The 24,921-nt window shown below is 43.9% G+C and overlaps 1 pseudogene; it reads left to right on the top strand.

The window, feature by feature from the left end:
* The first annotated feature begins 2,649 nt into the window (after positions 1-2,649).
* LOC126944143 (40S ribosomal protein S14-like) lies at positions 2,650-24,551 on the top strand (annotated as a pseudogene).
* Positions 24,552-24,921: the final 370 nt, after the last annotated feature.

Below are 24,921 nucleotides of genomic sequence, written 5' to 3'. Positions count from 1 at the left end.
AAAAAAAAAAAGAAATCCAAGCATAGTTTTTACATTATGCATGGAAAATATACATTTCCTTGAACTTTCTGAAGACCCCTCATGTATATATAAAAGTTAATTGGCTGAAACACAGAGTATATCAGGACAAATGGCAGGAAGCAAAGCTACAAAAGTCAAGTGGGTGCTAAGACCTATCCTACCACATAGTTATAGTCATCAGGGTCCTGGTCAGACATAAAGCAAGGCAGAGACCATTCAACTGTCATAATCTTAGAAGATTTTATTGGCTGCCTATTACGTTCCCATAAATGTGAACCACAGACCAAACATAATTGTGAGATTATGCAATAACTTCCTCAATCCACTCCCCTCCAATCACAATGATAACCTTAAAAGGAAACACAACTTGCTTCTTTGAACTTCACTTTTGTCCTGAGAGATGTGAATTCCCAAGTTGACCACAGCTTTAAACATCTAAATGTGTATTTTTAACACTGGAAGCATGCATGCTTCACATTTTTCCATGGAAAGCTTAGCAAACAGAGGTGCTATAACTGGCTCCACTGCCTGAAGGCACATTTGTTTAATCAAGGTCCTCTAATACAATTAACAGAGAACAAAGGAGAGCCATTATGCAAACAACAAACAATTCAAAGCGATCCAGACTCGGATCCCCCTCCAAGACGGCAGTGGAGTGGCAGATCTAATGTCCTTGTAATATCTGGTCTCTGTATGAGCATTCATGAAATGCCATAGAAACCAAATATTAAAACACCTACAACTTTAAGAGACAAGATAGGTGATGGAAGCCACCAAGAAGCAAGGAGCTCTCTAGTGAAGTGTCAAGAAAGGAGAGAGCTGTTCAGAAGCCGTGCAGGCCTGTTAAGGAGCTAAGTAGTTGGAATGTCTGGGTGACTCCCTAAATAAACACTGAAACACTTTAAATTTGTACATAAATAAAACTAAATCACAGTAGTCAACATAGGAAAGCCAACTATTGTGTTTTGTGTTTTCTGTTTAGCACCTTGAAGACATCATTTCATTCATGTATTCTACAAATATTCGTTAAGCATCAACTATGTGCCAGGCACCCTTTTACGTATTGAGGATACAGCAGTGAACACCCCAGGCAAGATCTCTGTCCTTATGGAACTTATGTGATAGAAGGAGATAGTAAACCCATAAACAGATGGATCTGTTAATGATGACACAACAATGAAGAAAATAAAATTGAGTAACTAGAGAAGGAAATGGACTACAACAGGAGAAGGGGTCAACTTTAGCCTGGTCAGGCAAGAGGTGACATTTAAACTGAAGAGGAGACACTTGACCTGACACCAGATAAAAAGCTAATTTTACAAAGATCTAGGGAATATGGATTCTATGCAGGAGCGACACCCTGAGGTTGGAAGCAGGCTCAGAGCTTTAAAGAACAGAAAGAAGGTCAATGCAGCTGGGACATCATGGTGAAGAAGAGTCAGGAAATATGGTTGGAGAGAAGGGCACGGGCCAGATGACGAAGGGCCTGGCAGGCCAAGGTAAAGAGCTTGGATATTATTTAAATGCAACGGGGACTGGGTGCAGTTACTCATGCCTCTAATCCCAGCACTTTGGGAGGCCAAGGCAGGATGATCACTTGAGACCGGGAGTTCAAGACCAGCCTGGGCAACATAGTGAGACCCTGTCTCTTAAAAAAAGCAATGTTCTTTACTTAACCAAGCATGGTGGTGCATGGCTGTGGTCCCAGATACTCAGGAGGCTGAGATGGGAGGATCACTTGAGCCCAGGAGGTCAAGGCTGCAGCAACCTGTGATTGCACCACTGCATTCCAGCCTGGGTGGCAGAGTGAGACCCTGTCTGTAAATCAATCAATTGATGTGATGGGAAGTCATTGGAAGTTTTTGAGAAGAAAGATGGGATCTGATCTACATTACTAATCATTGCTATAAATACTGTATGGGCAATAGACTGATAATAAAGCACAAAGGAGTAAGCATAAAAACCATGGTAGTTGCCCCAGCAAAAGATAATAGAAGCTTGGACTTGAGTAGCCACAGTGGAAATTATTTCACTTACCCTTGACAATGACCCATACACTAAGTACCAACCTGCTTATTTCACAGGTGAAAAAACTGAGGATGGACTTATATATTAATAACATGATGAGTCACACAACTGGTGAGTAGCAGAGACAAGAGTCACTCAGATCTGCAAGAACCAAAGCCCACACATACTCTCTCCTACCTCTCTGCCACCAGGTGGAGTTGAGAGCTGTTAGAAGGGTCACCAGAGTTCAGAGGCATGGATTCCCAGGTCCTCAAATCCAAGACCAGTAGCACTCTCCCTGAGAAAGGAAGGAATAGTATTCAGCAATAAAAAGTTTGATACATGTAATGCAAATCACATAACACAGATAAGCATCAAAGATACCTTGCTGGGGATCAGCCTTTCTCAAAAGAAGACATACTCCATGATCCCATTTACATTAAATTCTAAAAGAGGCAAAATTAATACATAGTGAAAGAAACCAGAACAGTGGTTAACTGGGGGGAGTAGAAGTTTTATACTTTAAGTTTGATAATAATCAGTTTTGTCACATCATCACAAGGAAGTTTTCTCAGTATCAATGCGTAAACATACTTAAAAAACACAAAACCAAGATCAGCGATGCAAGCATTGGTATATAAGGAAATTCTGAATGCTGAACACTGCCAGCCCCATGAACTGGAGATTCTCAGAAAACGGCCATCTAAGACATTTGCCAGTTCTAGGTCACCCTTGTCAATGTGGAGCATTTGCGAACTGTCAGTCTTAAAATCCAGCAAGTGGGAGATGACATGTAGAAATGGCACCTCGAAAGGGAAAGAAAAAAAGGAAGAGCAAATCATCAGCCTTGGACCTCAGGTGGGTGTAGGAGAGAGAATGTATTTGGTGTCTGTCAAATTTTTGCATCCTTCATTGACACTTTGGTCCATGTCACTTTTGTCCATGGCTGGAAGATGCAGCCTCCACTTGCATCCATTTGCTGCAAAGGGCATGATTTTTGTTCTTTTAGATCTTTCTGGTAAAGAAACCCTTTGTCTTGTTACTGGTGGGATGAAGGTGAAGGCAGGCCCAGATGAATCCTCACCATATGCTGCCATGCTGGCCACCCAGGATGTAGCCCAGAGGTGCAAGGAGCGGGGCATCTCTGCCCTACACATGAAATTCCGGGCCACAGGAGGAAATAAGAACAAGACCCCTGGACCTGGGGCCCAGATGTCCCTCAGAGCCCCTTGCCTGCTCAGGTATGAAGATCTGGCAGAATGAATACGTCACTCCAGTCCCCTCTGACAGCACTCACAGGAAGGGGGGGTCACTGTGGTTGCCGTCTGTGGACAGAAATCCTCAAAATATTTTTCTGTTAATAAATTGCCTTCCTGTAAGAAAATAAAAAGCCAACAATATGCCCTGAGCACTAATTATATGCCAGAGCCTCTTCTAAAAGCTTGACACGTTGAATCCACCAACAACCCTACGAAACTGGTTCCAGGATTATTCCCATTTTAGAAATGAGAACACTGCAGCACTGAGCACTGAAGGACTGAGATCCTCTGATTGCTTGCTTATATCCCCAGTGAGACCGGAAACTCTTTGAGTCAGGTTCCATGTTCTGTGGCTTCACGGATCTTCAGGTACTGTGATAATGCCAGCCATGGAGTGTGGCAAAAAATCAAAACCACAATGAAACATCAACTGACACCAATCGTAATGGCTATTATTAAAAAGTCAAAAAATGCAGATGCTGGTGGGGCTGTGGAGAAAAGGGAAGACTTAACCTCTGTTGATGAAAATGTAAATTAGTTGTTTGCGGAAAGCACTTTGGAGAGTTCTCAAGGAACTTAGAACAACCATTCAGCCCAGCAACCCCATTATTGGGTATATACCCAAAGGAAAATAAATCTTTCTACCAAACAGACACGTACACTAACACAGTCATCAAAGCAGTATTCACAATAGCAAAGACAATACACAATAGCAATGAAATCAACCTAGGGGCCCATGCATGATGGGCTGGATAAAGAAAATGTGTACCATGGAATACTATGCAGCCACAAAAAAAAAAAAAAGCAAAAATCATGTCCTTTGCAGAAATATGAATGTAGGTGGAGGCAATTATCCTAAGCAAATTAACACAAGAACAGAAAACCAAATACCAGATGTTTTGACTTATATGTGGGAGCTAAATATTGGGTACCCATGGACATAAAAATGGGAACAATAGCCACTGCACACCACTAGAGTAGGGAGAACAGGGGGGACAAGGTTTAGAAAAACTAACTATTGGATACTGTGCTTACTACCTGGGTTATGGATTCAATCACACACTAAACCTCAGCATCACACAATATACCAGGTTAAAAACAAACAAAACCTGCATATATACCCCCTGAATCTAAAATAAAAGTTGAAAAAATAATAAAAATGTGTAGCAAAAGAATGGATGCTGTGTTCTTAGTTCTCCCTCCTGCTCTCCCTTCTCTCTTACTCTCTCTCTCTCTCTCCCCCACAACCCACCGCTTCACTCTTATTGGCCAAGTGCCTAGTATCACCACTATCCCATTTAATTCTCACAACAACCCTACAAATTCCTTCTCTTTCTGCCTATTTTGTACATGAGAAACTGAGACTCTCAGAGGTTTCAAGTTTTAGAACTAATGTTTTGACTCGGGGATTTTCAACAACTATCTTACATGTTCAGCCCGAGGATGGGACTCCTCCTGAGAACCCTAGGTCTGGGGAAAACTTGCAGATGGAAACGAATAAATCCTGAGGTCGTCTCTAAAGGTGTAACTACAGGGCTCCATAAATGATATTAACAGCTGTGTCTTTACGACTCTACTAAAGTCAAAAGTGATGCTGTTGATTAAAAATAAATAAATTAAAATAAATAAAGAAGAATGACTGCTCAACCATCGGCTGAAGCCATGTTGTCCCGTGCCAAGTGTCAGCTTCAGGATAGGTTTTGATGTGGGAAGAGTTAAGCCTTGAGTTATTATCAGAATTAGGGTGCTTTATTGGTTCACATCGTCCAATCTTCCCCAGCCATTATGGTTTTGCTGAAACATTAAACTACTTTAAACTTTCATTTTCCTCTTAAAACTAAATTAGTTTGGAGGAAATTGTATTTTCCGAGCTCCAGCACCAGCCTCAGGCAGAGGGAGTTACAGTACAGCGCACAGATAAACAACAATCACGGCCTAATTACTAAGTGGTAAGTGCAGTGTTTCTCAACTTACATTTGCTTTGGAGTTTCTGGGGTCGTGCAGGGAGGCAGCTCTCAAGCACATTTCCTTCAGAAGCTTTGGGTATTTTTTCTTTTTCACTTTTTAATTTCGTTTCAGGGGGTACATGTGCAGGTTTGTTACCTGGGTATATTGTATGATGCTGAGGTTTGGGGTATGGCTGAACTCATCACCCAGGTAATGAGCGTAGATAGTACCCAACCTAGTTTGTCAGCGTTTACCCCCTCCATCCCTTCCCACTCTGGTAGTCCCCAGTGCCTGTCGTTCTCATCTTTATGTCCATGTGCACCCGATGTGTAGCTTCCACTTATAAGTGAGAGCATGTGGTATTTGATGTTGTTTCTGCATTGATTTGCTTGGGGGAATGACCTCCGGCTGCATCCATGTTGCCGCAAAAGGCATGATTTCGTTCTTTTTCATGGCTGCATGGTATTCCATGGTGTATATGCACCACATTTTCTTTATCCAGCCCACCACTGATGGACATCTAGGTTGATTCCACATCTTTGCTGTGTGAATAATGCTGTGATGAACATACAAGAATATATATCTTTTTGGCAGGATGATTTGTGATCCTGTGGGTATATACCCAGTAATAGGATTCTTGAATCCAACTGTAGTTCTATTTTTAGTTCTTTGAGAAATCGCCAAACTGCCTTCCACAGCAGCCGAACTAATTTACATGCCCACCAGCAGTGTATAATTTGAGTTATTCATATGGTGGTCTTCCTACATCTCTGGCTGTAGAAAGGGGAAGGACAAAGAAATTCACAAAGCACCTAATACGTTTCTGCACTACTAGGTACTAAAGTATGTTATTTCATCCTCACTAGTAGTAATAGGAGATGCCCATTTTACAGAGAAGGACCCTTAAGGCTGGGACTAACAGATGAAGGCTGATCTGCTGAGGTCCTGCTGCATGCTAGAAAATATGCTGGGCTCTTCTTCTACTATAACAGACATCCATTCCTCTGTCTGTCCCGCATGTCCTTTCTTTGGGGAAATGCTCTTTCTTTCATATCAATCATACATACAGTCCCCGAGAAAAGTCATGCGATTGAATCTGAGCCCATCATGGGACCTTAGTCATGTGATTAAAACTGAGCCAATTATACCACGTCCAACAGTCATGTGATTAAAACTCAGCCAATCATAGGACCTCACCACCCTGGCCACAGTGATTGGTCTAAGAGGCAGGAACGTGGTAGAAGCCAACCCAATCATTCCTCTTCCCCAGGATTTTTCTACCTGGGCCTGGAAGTGGGATACTGCCCTCTCTGGTGGAAAACCTAAGAAAAGTCTAACTTTTACCTATTGGTGGCCATGGGGGCTAATGAAAGCCATTCTCAGAAAGACAAAATAAATGCTTGGCAGGAATATAGAAGAAAGCTGAGAGGTAGGAGGAGAAAGAGAACCCCTCTCTTGCTGTATTTCCATCCTGTCCGTAGTTGGGTTACTATGCCCATAATCCACACACCATCTGTTGCCCTAGATGAATCCAGTCAGGCTGGCCATTTGCAAACAAGAGTACCGATGATAATCTAACAACCATATCTAATTTATTAGGCACATACTGTATGTCAGGCACTAATCTAAGTGTTTCATTTGTCTTGACTCATTAAATCCACATAATTTTTTTTTTAGACGGAATCTTGCTCTGTCGACCAGGCTGGGGTGCAGTAGTGCCCAATCTTGGCTCACTGCAACCTCTGCCTCCTGGGTTCAAGCGATTCTCCTGCCTCAGCCTCCCCAGTAGCTAGGATTAGAGGCACATGCCACCACGCCTGGCTAATTGTATTTTTAGTAGAGACAGGGTTTCACCATGTTGGTCAGATGGTCTCGATATCCTGACCTCATGATCCGCCCGCCTCGGCCTCCCAAAGTTCTGGGATTACAGACATGAACCACCGCGCCCGGCCAAATCCACACAATTTTATGAGATAAGCACTAGTAACTTCCATTTTACGTTTAAGAAAAGTGAGGCATGGAGATATTAAAGCGATTTGCACAAGGTCACAAACCCAGAGTTTCTTCAACTGAAAGATGTGGAATATATAGGTCTTTTCAAAATCAGTTTTTGATTTTACAAACTTTACAAACATTGTGAGTTTCTTTGCAGCAAATATTGACAGAGTCTATACCGATATGGTGCCTCCAGCAGCTTCACTCAAGGGTTCACCCTCCTCTAGCCTCTCACCCCAAGAGGGCCATAAAACCATTCTCAGAAATGGATTCCTCTCTGCTATGGGCTAAGGACCGAATAACCCATTTCACAGATGGGAAAAACAAGTATTAGAGTTTCAGTAAGAGTCTCAATATGGTGGAGCTAGGATTCTCACCCAACTTCAGAGCTAACACTCTAAATAGCTTCCCTCTATTCCTTCAAGATGAACTCATCTTGTTAGATTTGCTCAGATGCTGCACCAGTTCACAGCCTGAAGCTGATCTCTTTTTATTTCTGCAAATGAAAATATCTTTATTGTGTTTTCTTTTTCTGCTGAATCTGAAGATGGCGCAGGCTGCCTGACATTATTCTCAACAGCAGTGCCCCAGCCCACAGATGGTGAGGCCTGAAACTTCCTGTTAGACAACTGTTTCGAACTTTCAGGGCTGATTGCCCCTGGCAGAAGCAGCCCCAAACCAACCAGAGTGTTTGATGCTGCAAGAGTGTGTCAAGGCTGCCTAGCCATTTGCTAGTCCCTTTTAATTTTAAGAGCAAACGGGAGAGGCTGGCTCTGCAGAACAGAGGGGAAGACAGAAAGACAAGGAGAGGGAAGGACAAGGTGAGATGAAATGGTGATTTTGCAAAGCAGCAGTCAAGAGTAAAACTGCTACCATTATTGCTTATTCCCTCGCTGGGATCCTGATAAGACAGGACATTTGCGGTTGCTCATGAAAATGAGGGTTTGACCAGGCTGACCTTGTACACAAGCATGATTCATTCGTTGAAGAACCCAAGGCTCTTCCTGATCCAGGCACTGCAGTGGGCGTGGTCTGAGAAGAGCCCCTCATGTCCCCATCAAAACCTTATCTCACAAGTGGACTCTGAAAACTGACTATTTATGCATGTCTGCAAGTGGCATCTTTGGAGTGGAAGGAGGTAGCATCAATATCAATTAACAGGACCGACACAGTGGCTCACACCTGTAATTCCAGCACTTTGGGAGGCCGAGGCAGGCAGATCACTTGAGGTCAGGAGTTCAAGACCAGCCTGGCCAACATAATGAAACCCTATCTTTACTACGAATACAAAAATTAGCTGAGTGTGGCGGGGGGCACCTGTAATCCCAGCACTCTAGAGGCTGAGGCAGAAGAATCGCTTGAGCCCAGGTGGCAGAGGTTGCAGTGAGCTGAGATTGTGCAACTGCATTCCAGCCTGGACGACAAAGACAGACTCCATCCATTTGGTAAGAACCATCACTATTTTTAAATAGGCTGCAATGTTACCAGTGACAAAAGTCTTTGATTCTTCTCCAGAAAAGCAGAGATTGCCAGTTTCTCAGCATCCCCACATGCTGAGAAACATACAGTGCCCTGTACCCACTTACAGTCAGCAGTTTTATTGTTAACTTTCTCCATAAGGAAACTCTCGCTCCAGAACTGTTTGGGAAAGAAACTGGGAGAGAGGGGAAAAAATAATAATTATGTATCCAACTCTTGTCAGTTGCAGATTTTTTTTCTTCCCATTTTATATATCTAGTCATCATCTTGCATACATAAAATTTAAGCACCACTGCATTGCTAGCATTTTGCAGAGAGAGATTTTCTAATACAGCACTACCAATTTACTTGAAAGAATAGCCGGTCTGTATTTACAGCTAACGGGCCCACGCTTGTTTATAATGCTCCCGGTGAGCCAGGTGACAGGTGCCGTTGACTTTCCTTCACTCTTTTCCTCATCCGTGTAAGATGCAGGCTTATTATAAATGTGCTTTTTCTATGACAAGGACCAGAGCCGGCACTCTCGGCCTTTTCTTAGGGAAGACAGCAATGGTATTGGTGGGGTAAATGGATTGAACTTCCAGAGCTGGGTTTATATCCTAGATCCGTCACTTTCTATCTGCGTTACTTTGAGCAAATCACTTAACCCTCTTCAGCTCTATTGCTGATGATTTCTTATGTGCAAGATAGAAATAACAATCCTATTTCTTCGGGCTGCTGGAAGGATGGCATGAAATATGGTGTGCAGGTGCCCACAGCACACACACTGGGCATGTGCTATACAATGGAACATGTGTCCATTCTTCCCTTCCTTCTAGGTCAAGCCACAGGGACTGGCAAATACTAGGCACTCAATAAATGGTTGAAAGAATATATAGGACTTGGGTGGGGGCAGGGGATAGGTGGACAAGATCAGCCTCCCTGCTTCTGGCCAATGGGAAAGTTCAGTGGAGGCCTCTGAACTCAGATTTTGAAAAGTCCCTGTCCTCTTCCTGCTTGGTTGTTGATGGGCCTTTCCAGTTCATTGTACAATTTTAAGACTCCCAGACCAGATGGCTGGAGAGGTCCCTGGAGGAGCCAGGACTCTCTTTAATGAAAGAACCCGTATCAAATTACCACCAGCAGTAAAAGATCATGTTGGATGACGTAACTGGCTTGTCCAAGGGGCAGCTGCCTTCAGGCATGGCTAAATCCAGGAGTCAGCGACTGTTGTCCAAGCTCATTCTCTCTTAATTTTTCCCCTGAGTTCATTTCAAGATGGCTCTCTTCATGAGGTAGGTCCTAGATTCCTACATTCCAATGGTTTTAGTTTAAGACAAGGATTCCCAATGGGTCAAATGAGGCCCGTTGCTCATTTTTGTAAATAAAGTTTTATTAGAATACAGCCACACCCATTCATTGAAGTATCTATAGTCTATGGATACTTTTACACTAGAGGCAGCAGCATTGAGTAGCTGCAACACAGACTGAATAGCCCAAAAAGCCTAAAATATTTACCATCCGGCCCTTTACAGAAAAAAAGTTTGCCAATCCCTGACCTAAGTGAAAGATCTCTACTTTTGCCATGCATGAGTGTAAACTCTCAAAGGACATGTTTGGGACATGATTTTCTCCCTGAATCACTCTCTGGGGCCAGGGATGTAAAAAACTCTGACTGGCCAGTCTTCATCCTGGAACCATCTTTGTGGCTGGGAGCTGGAACTGGGCAGGACACCTTGATGGAAAGCCCCACTGAGGCCAGAGAGAATAGAAGAGCAGCACTTCCCCTGGGGAAAAGCAAAGCACTGTCACCACAGAAAAAGAGAGAAGAATTGCTAGAAAAATCGGGGAAGCCCATTACAAATGAATGAATGAATCAACATAGCTTGGGGTGACAGGCACAAATGAAAACTCCCTGCTTTTCAAAAGCATCCCGTCCCAGAAAGTTCACTTTGATACAAGTTTTGGGTCAAAAAGCAGATGCTTATTTTCTGGAAGAAGAACTCACCCAGATTCCTGTGATCAAGAATCCCAGCACTCTCACCACTCATCATCATTCTCACCACTGATGATTCAGCAGAGGAAAGAGAAAACAAAATAAAAAAACCATTGATTCTTCAGTTCGAGATATTGCCAAGGGCGGAGGCTGAATTGTTCATGCCTCTTAAGCCAGAGCTATAATCGGAAGCTGGAAATGACCCTTCAGACACTGCCAAGATCCTCCCTTGTCTCTGGTTAAAGGGTTAGAGATGCTACCTCTTTCCCCAGTGGGGCTATGAAGATAACCCAAGTTCAAACAATTTAGACCAGGAATGCACATACCTGGCAGGTGTCACTCCTCCCTCCATGAGTGTGGAAGGCATAGCTAATCAATCACGGGGATTTTTCAACACAGTAGCCATGCAGTCATTACTAGTTGATATTTATCTCTTTTGGTTAGCCAGAGCCCAGAGTCTTCGTCTGGCCACAAAGAAGACCTTGCAGTACCTTCCTCATTCTAAATACCTACCCCCTTAGGAGGATCGCTTGAGCTCATGAGTTCAAGACCAGCCTGGGAGATATTGTGAAAGCCTGTCTCTATGAAAAAAAAAAAATGTTTTGAATTAGCCAGAAGTGATGAGGCACACCTGTAGTCCCTGCTACTCAGGAGGATGAGGTGGGAGGATTGCTTGAGCCCAGGAGGTGGAGGGTGCAGTGAGCTGAGATGGCTCCACTGCACTCCGGCATGGACAACAGAGTGAGACCCTGTCTCAAAAAAACAAACCAAAACAAAACAAAAAACCTGCCTAATACCTATTTCTCCATCAATTCCCAGATGTTAACAGTCCTTGTTTCAAAAACATTAAATGAGAAACCAAATGTCCATCAATGGATGAGTGGATTTAAAAAATGTTTTGTATGCATCTACAAAGGAATACTATTTAGCCTTAAAAATAAAGGGAAGTTGGGCCGGGCGCGGTGGCTCACACCTGTAATCCCAGCACTTTGGGAGGCCAAGGTGGGCGGATCATGAGGTCAAGAGATTGAGACCATCCTGGCTAACACGATGAAACCCTGTCTCTACTAAAAACACAGAAAAAGATTAGCTGGGTATGGTGGCACGTGCCTGTAGTCCCAGCTACTCAGGAGACTGAAGCAGGAGGCAAAAGTTGCAGTGAGCTGAGATTGTGCCACTGCACTCCAGCCTGGGCAACAGAGCGAGATTCCATCTCAAAAATAAAAATTAAAAATAAAATAAAATAAATAAATAAATAAATAAAGGAAAGTCAGATACTTGCTACATGAATGAAACTTCCCAAGACATTATGCTAAATGAAACAAGCCAGACGCAAAAGGACAAATATTGTATAATTTGCTTATATGAGGTATCTAGAATAGTCAAATTTGTGGAGACAGAAGGTAAAATAAAGGTTACCAGGGCCTGGGAGGAGAGAGAATGGGGAGTTCATGTTGAATGGGTGCAGAGTTTTAGATGGATGGTGGTGATGGTTGTACAACAATCTGAATTTGCTTAATGCCACTGAGCTGGACACTTAAAAGTGGTTAAAATGGCAAATTTGATGTTATGTATTTAACAAATAGCTTTCCATTGCCAGCATGATGTTCAGGATCTTTACTGTTCCTGTCCACAATTCCAGCTTTATCCCTCTATTCTTGATATTTGCAATGCTCCTGCCACACATTCAATACTAAAAAAACATAGTCCACGTTTGTCTGTTTTTATCATCGTCCCTTACTCAAGCTATTTCTGCAGCCTGTGGAGCAGACTGTGGTGTTACACATTCCTTTTTGCCCAGATCTTATAACCCATTCCTCCTTTTTTTTTCCTTTGGGGACTCCTTTTCCACACCACATGACCTCAATATCCTGCAAATCTCACTCTAAACCCACCTTTCTTCTTTAATCCTCATTAAAGTCCTTTGAGGCAGAATTCATCTCACCTTTCATGCTTTCCCATAGCACCTTGCTTTATGAGCTCATCTGTTTGCCTTGTTCTAAGAGAGGTTGTGTTTGTCTTTCTCCTCCACCCTTTCCCCTTGATAATACAGAATCACACTGAGTTCAGATATGCATGGCCATGAGAAACACGCACCATAATGCCCGTTCAGGAATGAATTCAGAACATTGTTCCCAGGGATTCTCGTGCATAAGCTCACCTAGGAGTGTCTTTCAAACGTAGGTTCTTGCCTCACCCTAGAGATCCCAGTTCAATTTGTTCAGTGCAGGTGGTTCATGGACCACCCTTTGAGAAACATTGTCCTGGAACCTAAGTCAATGTAAGTTTTAAACTCCAGTCTGTGATAGTATAAGCCGGAGACTGGGGTAAATAGCAATGGGTATTAAGAAGAAAGCTGCAATATATACCTAAATGTAATATTTCTTTAAATTTCACTGCATTTTTTATTTCATGACCAATCTATTTCTTACTTTGTTTCATGCAAATAATACTAAATATTGTCATTTCCATAACTAGTTTCTCTCTTTTTTTTTCTTGGCAAGGTCACCCAGGCTGGAGTGTAATGGTGCTATCATGGCTCACTACAGCTTCTGCCTCCTGGGCTCAAGCAATCCTCCTACCTCACTCAACCTCCCAGTAGCTGAGATCACAGACACAGGCTATGTCCATGCTAATTTTTGTACGTTTTGTAGAGCTGGGGTTTCATCAAGTTGTCCAGGCTGGTCTCAAACTCCTGGCCTCAAGTAATCTGCCCACCTCAGTCTCCCAAAGTGCTGGGATTACAGGCATGAGTCACAATGCCTGGCCTTGTTTTTCTATAATAGTAGAATTGTGAGATTCTCCCTGAGGTTGTCACTTTCTACTCGATTAGCCACACCTAGGCTATTTTAACCACCATGATAAACCATGGGTAAGTACCACCATCCATATGAAGAGAGCAACCTGATTTGTAGGCATAGCGCGTAGGAGGTAACACCCAGCCTCCATTCGTGCATTCAACTAATATCTACCCAGCACCGTGCCATGGAAATGTACCCTGAGAAGGTAGATAAATAAAAGATTGAATAATCTGCCAGTTAGAATAGCCAAGCTGATAATCTGGGAGGCTGAACCAAAAGTTGTTGATAAAGTGACTGTCCAGTAAGACATAAAGGAAGAGGAATACCTCTAACCCACGAATTCACCATGGTCATTCTTATTTCTCATTGCTTGCCTTCTCCAAACCTTTAATTTAACAACCTCAAGGTCTCTTCTTTGACCATCCCTGTACCAATTGTAGTGACTCAAGGAGTGATGCATGCAAATTCATCAGGTTCAAGTCATGTTTCATCCCTGGGGCTGAAAAGGGGAGGCTCGGTCAGTTCTTATCCAACCATAAAGACTAGGAACCAGGGAGGGGCAGTTCCCCAAAGGAAAATGCTTTGCGATAATCAGAAGTTAGGGCTGTGTTTGTTAGTTTGGATAAAGAAGCTGTAATATTATATATATACATACATATATATATATATGATGGAATACTATTCAGTGAGTGGATAAACTGTGGTATAGATATACGATGAAATATATAGATATACAATGAAATACTACTCATTCCTAAAAGGGAATTAATTAATGGCATTTGCAGCAACCTGGATGAGATTGGAGACTATTATTCTAACTGAAGTAGTTCAGGAATGGAACACCAAACATCGCATGTCCTCACTCCTAAGTGGGAGCTAAGCTATGAGGATGCAAAGGCCTAAGAATGACACAATGGACTTTGAGGACTCAGAGTGAAAAAGTGAGAAGGGGGTGAGGGATAAGAGACTACAAATTGTGTGCAGGGTATACTGCTTGGGTGATGGGTGCACCAAAATCCCACAAATCACCACTAAATAACTTACTCATGTAACCAAACACCTGTTCCCTAATAATCTAAGGAAATAAAAAATTTAAGTTAAAAAAAAAGAAGTTAGGGCTAATGCCAGATGACCCCAACAGATTCCCCTTTGCAGAGCTCTCTCTACATTAATAAATCCAGCTGTGTAAACTCCTTGCTCCAAGGAATTATGACTCCATTGGGGTCCTTCCGTCCCCATCCCTAGTCCTTGCCCGCCAGCATTTCAGGGCTCTACATTCTGTCCCTGAAATACGCCTACACCTGGCATGACAGGATGAGGAATTAGGAACTGGTTACTGGTAATGGAAGAGGCAGACAGTCTCTGCTTTTTCCCATCACAAACAGGCAACTATGAGAGAGGCCGTTAGAAAAGATGTGATCCCTGAAGAGCTGCCATTTGTAGACCTTTAAATTTTTCCACTGCACCCTGGTATGGCTATTCATTAATATTATTATTATCTTCCATTGAGATGAATGGGAGTACTGATTGCTCCTTTCCCACAAATCTCTCCATTGCCATACTCGCCTTTAGACAAATACCAACCTAAAGGCCAATGATTGACTCTCAATCATTGAGAGTCACAAATCACCACTAACGAATTTACTCATGTAACCAAACACCACCTGTTCCCCAATAACCTAAGGAAATTTTTTAAAAAATTAAGTTACAAAAAGAAGTTAGGGCTAATACTAGATGACCCCAACAGATTCCCCTTTTCAGAGGTCTCTCTACATTAATAAATCCAGCTGTGTAACCTCATTGCTCCCAGGGATTATGACCCCCTTGGGGCCCTTCCCTGGCTCCTAGACTTTATGGTTGGGTGAGAACTGGCCCAGCCTCCCCTTTTCAGCCCCAGAGATGAAACATGGCTTGAACCTGATGAAATTTAGCGTTTGTTTTGCCAAATGAATAATGAAAGAGGACTGGAAATAAGGAAGAAGATTGAAGTCCCACAACTGAGCTGCCTGTGCCAAGCTGCCTGCCACCGTCTTGGGAACCTTTGCTTCTTTTTATTTCTCTCTGTTGCCCTCCAAGATGCCTTCTTCTGCCTGCCCCACTTCCACATATTCTTATTTCTGGAGCCACACCACTGGTTCCATAGTTTGGGGTAGAGAGAGAGAGAAATCTCTTTGAAATAAAGCATGGCACAGTGAACACAGAGGGCCTATGGAGCCAAACACGCAAGCCCATGCCCTAGTCCTGCCCTTCCTTAGCTGGGTGCCCTTGAGCTGTTACCAATCAATCCTTCAGAGCAGCTTTGGTTGTTTGTTTGTTTTTTCAACTTTTATTTTAGGCTCAAGGAGTACATGCGCAGCTCTGTTATGAGTAAATTGTGTGTCACAGAGGCTTGGGGTACCTGTTATTTTGTCACCCAGGTAATAAGCATAGTACTTGATAGGTCGTTTTTTGATCCTCACCCTCCTCCCACCCTCCACCCTCAAGCAGGCCCCAGTATCTGTTGTTTCCTTCTTTGTGCCCATGTGTATTCAATGTCTAGCTCCCTCTTTTAAGTGGGAACATGCAGTATTTGGTTTTCTGTTCCTATGTTAGTTTGCTTAGGATAATGGCCTCCAGCTCCATCCATGTTGCTGCAGAGGACATAATCTCGTTACTTTTTATGGAACAGACTCAGTTTTATGGACACAAATGAAGACCGTCCACATATGAACAAGCAAAGGCTATTTATTTGGAGCTTGCTGTAGCAATGGAGTCAGCCACCATTACTTGCATTTGGCAGAGACTCAAAAGCAGACAGAGGAGTGGGAAAGTGTCACCGTGGAGAAAAGGGGTGGCTTCAGGTCTGCCTGATCAGAAGCTGTCAACACTGGGAAGCGGTAGGGGAATAATTAGAAGTGGTCATCTTATGTGATTGGTTAGAGGGCATATTTGGCTTTCTCTGGTTGGTCTTCAGTTGGAAATAGGAACAAAAATTAGGGAAGCTGTCAGTTTATTGACCAAGTTTTGACCCTGACCATATTGGGCTGATTTCTGCAGAGGTTGTGCTTTGATTCCTTGGCTGGTGACTACAGAGGTGCCAGGTCACAGATGTGTTGTCATATATGGTCTGGCCATTGTTCATTTGTATATTCAGTGTCTCCATTTCCTCCCTGGTAAAATGGAAATGAAAATAGTCCTCAACTCATCGGACTGCAGGGAGAACAATAAGGCACGGTTTAAAAACCACTTGGCCTCACATCTGCTATTCATTCATGCATTCGACAAATGTTTTTTCAAGCACATCTTCTTGGTGATGGCAATACTATGAGAAGCAACCAAGTGGACAGACACGGGGACTCACACCTGTAATCCCAGCACTGTGGGAAGCTGAGGTGGGTGGATCACTTAAGATCAGGAGTTCAAGACCAGCCTGGCTAACATGGTGAAACCCCATCTCTACCAAAAATTTAAAAAAAATTTTTAAAAAGCCAGGCATGGTGGCACACGCCAGTAATCCCAGCTACTCGAGAGGCTGAGGTTAGGGAATCGCTTGAACCCAGGAGGCAGAGATTGCAGTGAGCCAAAATCACACCACTGCACTTTAGCCTGGGTGACAGCGTGAGACTCTGTCTCAAAAGAAAAGAAAAGAAAAGCTAGCAAGAAAGGCTCCTAATTTCATGGAACTCCTATTCTCGTGGTGACAACCACGAGACAACCCATAAGGCAGCAAACAACAGATAAAACAATTTCAGACCATGATAAATGTTATAAAGACAATAAAGAGGGCATGGGAACACAGTTTATTGGGGAGTGCAGGCAGGTTGTTACTTTAGAAAGGGAGTTCAGTATCAAGTATCTATAATAAACAATAATTTATCGTATATTTTCAAATAGCTAGAAAAGTAGGTTTTGAATATTCTAAACATGATCCTGACGTTTTCTCTACATATATGGAAATACCACACTGTGCCCCACAAATATGTACAATTATCTGTCAGTTAAAAATAATAATAATTTTTTAAGTAAGCAAAAAAAAAAAAAATCTGAAAAAAGGAAAAAAGAAAGGGTGTTCAGGAAAGACCTATTTATAAGGATGATATCAGGCCTGGAAGAAGCCAGCCACACAATAGGCCGGGGTAAGAGAAGTCTAGACAGAGGGGAACAGACGGTGCACAGGCCTAAGATATGGCATTTTCAAGGAGCATGACGAAGGCCAGAGTGCCTGGAACAGGCAATTGCTGGACGGAGGAAGATGAGGACCTGATGTCAGAGAGACAGGCTTGGGTCAGCTCACAGACAGCCGATCAGCCTGCCCAGGCATTCGGGGTGATGGACGTCCTAAATACTCCAACTTGATCATCACGCATTTTATGCTTGCATCAAAATATCACGTGAACCCCTTAAATATGTACCATTATCATGCATCCATTTTTAAAGAGCAAAGAGAAGTCATTGTTGGGTTGAAACAAGGCAGTGACAAGTAACCTAATTTTTACTTCCAATGGATTGTCCAGAATTAAGAAACCATCACGGTGATCTGGACAAGGGGTGGCTGTGGCTTAGACTAAGGCACATCAGAGACAAAGGAAAATTATCCAATTCAGTGTGTCTGTTTGGGGCAGAGCTGATAAAGCTTGCTGCTGGAGCAGGACTTGAATAGGAAAGAAAAGAGAAGAAGCAGAGATGGTTCCTGGGTATGGTGGATGGAGAAGGAGCCACAGTTATTATCTTAATGACTACATTAGCCAATTTGGGTGGGGACGACATGCTTATCCTCATCTCAAGCCTGTTTTGAAGACACGTGAAAAATAACTTTGAGGGCAGAGCACGGTGGCTCATGCGTGTAATCCCAACACTTTAGGAGGCCAAGGCAGGAGAATCGCTTGAGGCCAGGAGCTCGAGAGCAGCTGGCACAACATAGGGAGACCCCCGTATCTATAAAGAACTTTAAAAAATAGCTGGGCATGCTGATGTGCACCTGTAATCCCAGCTACTCAGGAGGCTGAGATGGGAGGATTGCTTGAGCCTGGGAGGTTGAGGCTGCAGTGAGCTATGATTATACCACTGCACGCCAGCCTGGACAACAGAGCAAAACTTGTTGCTAAAAAAAATAAAATAACTTTGTGGTCCAGAGCTCCATGAATGCACATGGACAGACTCGTTTTTCTGTCTTATCTCCTCTTATTTGACTCGCAGCGCTCAGTGAAGGCAGCTGCCTAGAAAAGCCACCCCCATTCCTCTCAGAGCCCCTCCCTTCCTTTCCATGGCAGGAGGGGGAGAGAGGTTGCCACAGCCAAACTTTCTTAATTACCTTCACAGCGGCTCGCAGGTCCCTGGCTGACTCTCCTGAGAAAGAGAAATCGCCTTTAGATGTGGGGCCCAAGCAGGGAGCTGGCCTTTGATTGGCCAGAGATAATTGGGCTCTTGTCTGGGTCTGGGAATGGTCTGTTCAGGAACATTAGCGAAGGCCACTGGCGTCTTGCTGGGACTGGGCATGCAGAGAGACAGAATGAACCAAGCAAGGGGCCTTGTGGTCATCAGAAACGCAGCTGGGGCCCTGGGCTGCCTCGGATCCCCTGGGGGTGGAAGGAGGACCAGCCCACCGGCATTTTCAGGAGCTATGGTGGGTGACCTCTCTGATTGCTTCTCCCAAAAGCCCCCTTTTGGAACAAAGTGGACACAGCACCAAGTTCCAAGAAGCTGAGAGATTTGGGTTCAATCACCTACTCTACCCTTGATACAGTTCACTTTCATGAACCTCCATTTTCACATCTGTAAAATGGAGATAATGACACTACCTTGTTGGTTTTGTTCAAGGGTTAAGGGAAGTCTTATATACGAAAGTGTCTCAAAGAGTCCATAGAACGTAACTGATCAATAGGGTTCCTTTCATCCCCAACTTTTGATGGGGCCATTCTTGAAATGTTTTCCTGGTCCTGGCACCCAACTCAAACCATATAAGTCCCCAGACTCTTCCTGGACTCCTCCAGTGGGGAGTGATCTCCCCTACCCCACATTCCAACCCGCCTTCCTCGTCCCCACCCTCACTGCCTCTTGGCTCCTACTGAAGCCACTTGATGGACTACTGACAAGGTCCCTGTTACAACAGTTGTTGCCATTTACTAAATGTTTGCTACACACCAGGCCGTGTGTTGAGCATTTTCCATGCGTTATCCCATGTCATCCTCACATCTACCCTATAAGGCAGTGTCATTAACATCTCTCTTTTAGACATAAGGAAACAGAGGCTCAGAAACGCTAAAACAGGCTACACACAGTGGCTCACACCTATAATCCTAGCATTTTGGGAGGCCGAGGTGGGAAAATAACTTGAGGCCAGGAATTTGAGACCAGCCTGGGTAACATAGCTAGACCCCATCTTTAGAAACATAAAAAATAAATTAGCCAGGTATCAAAAATAAATTAGCTGAGTAACCTGTAGTCCCAGCTACTCAGAAGGCTGAAGTGGGAGGACTGCTTGAGTCCAGGAGTTTGAAGCTACAATGAGCTATGATTGTGCTCTAGCCTGGGCAACACAGTGAGACCCTGTCTCAAAAAAGAGAGACAGAGAGGAAGGAAGGAAGGGAGGGAGGGAGGGAGGGAGGGAGGGAGGGAAAGGAGAGAAAGGGGAGAAAGAAAGGAGAGAAAGAAAAAGAAAGAAAGAGAGAAAGAAAAGAAAAAAAAGGAGAAAGAAAGGCTAAAACGCTTCTGCAAAGTTGCTCCATTAGTAAATGGCAGAGCTGGCCTTCAGACCCTTGGCCTGTCAGACACCAGCATCTATATCCTAACTACCACACTGTACCTGGGTGACATCGCCATTTAACATGCTCTCTGCACATGCTCACCTTACTTTCTCACTCAAGGTTCATAATAACCCAGAAAAGGAGGAATTATTTTCTCTCTTCTCTATCAAACTTACTTCATACATGAAAAAATAAAATCAAGGCCCAGCAGGATAAAGTAACTTACGCAAATCTCACCTCAGTTAATGGATTTTAACCTATGAGGCATATGGGTGAGGAATAAGGACACAGCATTGCAATACAGCCTTTTCCCATCAACATAGCCTGTTTCTTAGGAAACAAAAATGCAGTTATCCTAGGACCTCGCTGCTGGTTGTAAATGTGAAGTTAGAGCCTTATCTCTAACTCTGGAATTAAATCGTTCACCCTTGCGTTTAGAATGTGAGAATTAACAACTGTCGGTTATTTTCTGATACTTGTCACATTTTCTCTAAAGGGCAAAGATGAAGGCATCTTCTCCGTGTCAGCAGGAAAATCCCCAGGAAAAGACCAAAAAATAAAAAAAAAGAGCTTCCTAGGCTGTCAATTAAACAAGAGCCTGTTCATGTGCATCCATGGAGCTCTGGACCACAAAGTTATTTTATTTTTTTTAGCGACAAGCTCTTGCTCTGTTGCCCAGGCTGGAGTGCAGTGGCGAAATCATAGCTCACTGCAGCCTCGACCTCCCAGGCTCAAGCAATCCTCCCGCCTCAGCCTGCCAGGACCAGGAAAACATTTAAAGAATGGCCCCAGCAGGCCGGGCGCAGTGGCTCAAGCCTGTAATCCCAGCACTTTGGGAGGCCGAGGCAGGGGGATCACGAGGTCGGGAGATCGAGAGCATCCTGGCTAACACGGTGAAACCCCGTCTCTACTAAAAATACCAAAAAAAAAAGTTAGCCGGGCGTGGTGACGGGCACCTGTAGTCCCAGCTACTCAGGAGGCTGAGGCAGGAGAATGGCATGAACCCGGGAGGCGGAGGTTGCAGTGAGCTGAGATCAGGCCACTGCACTCCAGCCTGGGCAACAGAGCGAGACTCCGTCTCAAAAAAAAAAAGAATGGCCCCATCAAACCATACTCTTCTCTTGCACAAATGCTGTTTCCTAGATAAGGTCTTGAAATGTGTTATACCCAATTTTAATTACACTCAAAGGAAGGGGCAGGTTTTTCAGAAGTGTCTAGAAAAAGGATGGCAAATTCCCGGTCGTTGCTATGAAAAAGGGTGGTAACTTCTGGGTGTTGCCATGGCAATGGTCAACTGACCTGGCACTGGCGGGCATGTCTTCTGGAGAGGTGCTTTTACCTCTTCCCTGTTTCAGCCAGTCTTCAGTCTGGTTCAGAGTAAAGTCCAACCTCCTACCTCACTTGCATAACTCTTCCTTATTTCTCAGCATCACATCAGTAGCTTGAAATTAACCGTGGTAGGAGTATTTACACCACAGTAATAAACAAACGCTACAAATCAGAGTTTTGTTGTTTTCGTTTTTGTTTTCAGAAAACTGGTTGTTAAACATTTACCAGCACACTACTGGTAAACTAGCAGAACAGGATGGTGGTTAAGGGCACAAGCATTGTAAGCAGACAGACTGGGAAGCCTGCACATATTTACTTTGCACATCAGAAGAGTAGCAGGCAAGATGCAATCACAGTTCGTAGCCCAGCTCTGCCATATATTGACAGGGTGACCTTGGACAAGTGATTCTACCCCTCTACAGATAAGAATTCTAATTGGGAAAAACGGTGGTAGGAAGAGTGAACGCTCACCCCACTGCATTGCTGTGTGTATTTAATGAAACATTGGGTGCAGACCCTTCAGTCAGGCGCTTTAGCTTATTAAGAACTCAAGAAATAGTAGCTTCAAAAGCCAGGAGCTTGAAGACAGAGAAGAAATAGCCCAGCAAGGAAAGAACGAAAGGGCTTGGAGGAAAGCGTTGCCTTCTACAGGGTGAGACCAGACAGCAATGAAGGAGGAATCAGAAAATCCTGGCTTGACTGCAAACCACACCCGTTATATAACTGGGTGCCCAATCGCAACTGTTCTCAGCTTAATTGTCATGAAAGGACTCTTATGAGGATGAAATAGAGCAACACCTATAAAGTATCCAGCCTAATGCAGGGTGTTCAGTCAGCCTTGAGTACCACCCTTCTCTCAATCTGCCACATCAACTGCCTGGTGTTCAACAGTGGATAGAGATTTGCCATCTCTTCCCACAGCCAGAGCTGTTTCATCCTTGATGGTTTCTCTCCCCTCAGCAGCACTCCCCCTCCTCCACTGTCCCTGGGCACTGCCCACACCCCAGTCCCGGCCACCATCATCTCCCATCGAACTCATGAGCCTCCCTTGAGATTCAGGTTTCACTCTTTCTCATTGGTTCATTTCCTCATTATATATTCGACTCTGCCACCTTCTCCCAAGAGCAGTCATCAGGACGCAGATGAGAATGTTTTCTATATGGTCTAATTGCACTCCAGGGAGTCTTACCCAGAGTCTCATCCCTCACTGATGAACAGAAACTCCTCAATGTCTTCCGGAGCCTCCGTTCCTGTTGAGCCTGGAGAGGGGCTCCTTCTCCACCCCGGAAGTCGGGCAGCTCCCCTAAGTCGTTTCTCGCCCACTTTAAGAACCCTTGGTGCATTCTCCACCCACTCGTGTTGGCTCCAACGTGGGAGTGTTGGAGTGGGCTTAAAGTTCACCTCTCGACACTCAGTTACTGAAAATGTCCCCACACACCATCATGAGTGAACACCTCACCCTCAAACACCGCAGCTGGCTGAGGCGTTGTTGTCTTTCTGAAATAGGTTCTGTGAAAGCCCAGTTCTCAGAGTGAAGGTCATTCCGGCAGGGGTGCCGGACAAAAGACTAGTAAGATGTTTATACCCTGGGAATGAATCAGAAGACAGGGCCATAGTGGTAGCTTCCGACAAAGTGAGGCTACAAGGAAAAGCAATCTGAGCTGCAATATTGGGCACATATCAGAAAATGGAGTGCAAGATGAGTTTATTAATAGATAAATGATTCATAGGAAACTTTATGGGGTTGATATCACACCAGCGTGAGAGCTGACCATGTAATGCAGGGCAGGTGAGCCCCAAAACCGGGGCTTAGCCCACAGAGATTCTTGCCTTCACTCAGGAAAGAATTCAAGAGCAAGATGGTGGTAGAAGAAAGCTTAGCTTTAATGAGGCAGCAGCCGTGTTACAATCTCATGATCGCTCCTGCAGAGCAGGGCTACCCCATAAGCAGTGTGTTGAAAGTAGCAGCCTAGGGTCAGGTCTGCAGTCATAGTTATACCCAATTTTAATTACATGCAAATGAAGGGGCAGGTTTTTCAGAAATGTCTAGAAAAAGGATGGCAACTTCCCGGTCGTTGCTATGAAAAATGGTGGTAACTTCTGGGTGTTGCCATGGCAATGAACAACTGACCTGCCACTGGTGGGCATGCCTTCTGGAGAGGTGCTTTTGCCTCTTCCCTGTTTCAGCCACTCTTCAGTCTGGTCCAGAGTAAAGTCCCACCTCCTACCTCACTTGCATAACTCTTCCGTATTTCTCAGCATCACATCAGTAGCTTGAAATTAACCGTGGTGGGAGTATTTACACCACAGTAATAAACAAACGCTACATATCAGAGTTCCGTTGTTTTTGTTTGTGTTTTCGGAAAGCTGGTTGTTAAACATTTACCAGCACACTGCTGGTAGACTAGCAGAACAGGAGGGTGGTTAAAGGCACAGGCATTGTAACCAGACAGACTGGGAAGCCTGCACACATTTACCTTGCTGAGCCTCAATTTTATAATCTGTAAAATGGGTTGAGCCGCCTGAAAGGGATTCATTCAGCTTCAGTGCTCTCACTGTACAAAGTGCTTAGCACAGTCTCAGGGCCATAGAAAACACTCCTTAAAAATGGCAATAACCATGCTGCTGGTGCCACTACAACAGAGCTCCGGGTTTCTCCTCCTGACATTGTCTTCACAGTCAGGCCTAACCAGCTTAAAAGAGACACTCAGGGCCAAAGTGAAGCTGAATATATATAGTTTCAGAAGCGCCAAAGTCGAGAAGGAAATTTTTACAACTTCTCATCTTTGCCAACTTACTTTTTGGGTATTTGTTAAAGAAACTGAATTCAAAAAGCCAAGTCATTCTAGGAGGATTTTTCAATAATTGCCTTTTTTCCCTTCAGATGTTCAGAGATGATTTCCGCCACCATCGAGATACAGATAAAAAGGAAGTCGAGTGTTTCAGTGCCAAGCCCAGCCTGCCTCATGAGCAGGGAGGTTATAACAAGAAGATAGCTGTCTCCGAGAAAAGCTAATCCGTCGTTTTCATGTCCAACCTTTACAAATTGTGCCCGTGTGGCAGAGTCTGAATCACTCTCTCTAACAGCCTCTGAAAACAAATGCAAAACCTTTCAAGTTCATTCAAAGTCATTACAGCACTTTCTAGAACTGAATCAATTACCGTAACCTCTGTGGGTGTGTAAAATATGAAATTACCAGCACCCTCACAGAGCCACAGAATTGGTAAATTAGCAAAAATTGATTATGGGAGCTTTGGGAGCAGCCCCTGGTGTATTAAGTGTCTTGATGACAAACAGCAATATATTATTTGTGAGATTTTGCTTGATGAAATTGTCTTGTCCGTTAACGGTGCTTTGCCTCGGTTACTGCTGATTTTACCATCTC

This window comes from Macaca thibetana, chromosome 20, assembly GCF_024542745.1.
Source record: "Macaca thibetana thibetana isolate TM-01 chromosome 20, ASM2454274v1, whole genome shotgun sequence".
Classification (NCBI taxonomy): Eukaryota; Metazoa; Chordata; class Mammalia; order Primates; family Cercopithecidae; genus Macaca; species Macaca thibetana.
The sequence above is the reverse complement of the archived record's forward strand: the minus strand, read 5'-3'. Positions and strand labels throughout refer to the sequence as shown.